Here is a 2,662-nt window from a genome sequence, read left to right on the forward strand (position 1 = left end):
TGTCAGGGAGAAAGGGAGGGAGAGGGAGATGGGGTAGAGGGAGATCACTAAGAGAAAAAGAGAGAGAGAGAGAGAGAGAGAGAGAGAGAGAGAGAGAGAGAGAGAGAGAGAGAGAGAGAGAATTTGAATCCAAGATGTGTCTCCTTGTTTCACTGGGTAATTCAGCATTCTAGCAAAAGGAAAAGCATCTAAGAGCTTGATCATTTCTCAATTGGTACTTAAACAGTAAATCAAGGGTTACTCTTTGCCCTCCCCCCAGATTCTTTGTAGTCATCACAACCATTGTCCTGAGATTCCACCCTTTGCCCTACCCATCACCCTAATGGATTTTCACTTGACCATTTCAGTCTTTTCCTTTTGAAAAGAGGAAGTAGGTTCTGTGAACTGGTCTTCCTACACTTTATTACCCACTTGGGGTTTATGAGAGTGAGGTTCTAGAACTTTTGCTTTTCACAATGTTTTTCCAACGAAGGTATCTTGGTTTTTAGTATGAATGGGCATACCTGTTGAATCACACACCCCCCATAGTCCCATGTCTAGCTGTGGGATTATTTCCAAACAAATCACATGACTATGGTTCACAATCTCCCTGTATCCCAAATACTCAACAGACTTGGTCTCCTTTAATGTTTCGTCATACGTTTTTTAATTTTATTTTGGGTCCCATCTAGAGATACTCAGTGACTACTTCCTGTTTGGTACGCGTAGAGAGGGAGTGAGAAGGGAGTATTGGGGGTGGTGGCACTCTGGGACTCATGTGGTGTCAATACCTACTCAGGTCCCCAGCATGCAAAGCATGAAGAATAGGCCTTGGAGCCAGCTTTCCTGTAAGAGCTTTACTTTTGGGTATGGGGTTGTATTGAGTCATGACATATACTTGGAAAAAACTCTACAAGAGTTAGAATGGTAATTACTCAGCACTAAGCCTTGTGTCATCATTGTTTACATTGCCAGTTGCAGCCAAATAAACTATTAGTCCATTAGTAAGGGTAAATTGTGTTTTATAACTTCTTTGGGTTTCATATATCTACAAGTATTTTGGGAAATGATGTATGATGTCTTTGGGGGCCACACCTTGTAGCTCCCAGGGCATACTCCGGACTCTGTGCTCAGGGATAACTCCTGGCAGTGTTCTGGGCACCCTCTGTGGTGCCAGGGATCGAAGCGGGCCACATGTGAGGCAAGTACCTAACCTCTCTAGCCCCCAAAATGTATTTCTTAATGAATGATTTCCACCAGAGGTGTACTGGCCAGACCACTCTAATCGATTAGTTTATTTGGATTTCAATGTTAGCTCTGTTACTCTGTAATCCTGAAAAGAACCTTTGGTCACAGTGTCTTCTGTTGTCAAATACTAAACTAAAATACAGTGCAGAACAAAGTGCACTGAAAAGCTACATTGACCACAATCACATCTTTTCTTCTATGACAAGGTAATTCTATAGAACTTCAAGAATCATTCAGTCAAACACTAATTGTATGAAAACCATCCTGTCTACTTGTCCAGTGGCATTGCCCATGCCTCCAATGTAGTTCACATTCCTAGAAACTCCTCTGTTCACTGACTTCTGAACTTCTGATTGGTTCCCTCCCTGTAAAATGGGGTCATAATCCGTAGATGATACATATCAAAAGTGATAGGAAGGAATAAATTATAAGAAAACTTTGTATAAAGTAGATCTTGCTAAGTGTAAGTAGATATAAAACAGTACAAAGGAATTTCCATTTGTTGAGTATAAGAACATTTACCTGATTATCCGTTGAATACTGTTTAATTTAGCTTCCCTTACCATGACGAAAACACCAAAAGTTGAGTGACTTTAGCAACAATTTTTTCTCTTAGTTCTAGTGATGGTGAAAAAGTATGGTTGGAATTCCAGCTAATTTCTAGTTCGAGCCATCCTCTTGCTGTTCTCTTCCATAGAAGAGAGTATGGGTGAAAGCAGAGTGGAGAGGAAGATGGAGGTGGTGGTAAGAGAGATATCATTGGGCTCTTTTGATGAGGCCACTGGTCTCCTCAGAGGATCCAACTCTTCAGAGTGCCTTATGCCAAGCTAATGCTAACGCTTTCTCAAAGGGTCCATATCTTCATACTGCCATCCAATGGGAAATGAAAGCTCTGTGAGCATGAAATGAAAGCATGTGAATTTGAGGTATTCTGAACATCAGTAAGTCAAGGTAAAAAGGCCCTCCCGTTGATCATCGATTTGCTCGAGCGGGCCCAGTAACGTCTCCATTGGAGACTTTGTTGTTACTGTGTCTGACATATCGAATACGTCATGAGGAGCTTGCCAGGCTCTGCCGTACAAACAAGATACTCTGGGGAGCTTGCCGGGCTCTCCGAGAGGGGCGGAGGAATCAAACTCGGGTCGGCCATGTTGGCTGCGTGCAAGGCAAACGCCCTACCGCTGTGCTATCGCTCCAGCCCATGAACATCAGTCCATAAGACTATGAACATCAGTCCATAAGACTATGAATATCCAGCCTATGAACATCAGTCCATAAGACTACTAATTAAAGCAGTCATTCTTAAGAAATACCAAATGTTACAAGGTTACAAAATGGGTCAAATAAAGATGAGTTTATTCACCGTGATCTTGGTAAAGGAAATCCGAAAAGTTCTTGAAGTGAATGTGGACAATACAAACCTGTTCCATGTGGT

Source organism: Sorex fumeus, unplaced genomic scaffold (assembly GCF_029834395.1).
Source record: "Sorex fumeus unplaced genomic scaffold, SorFum_2.1 ptg000103l, whole genome shotgun sequence".
Taxonomy (NCBI): Eukaryota; Metazoa; Chordata; class Mammalia; order Eulipotyphla; family Soricidae; genus Sorex; species Sorex fumeus.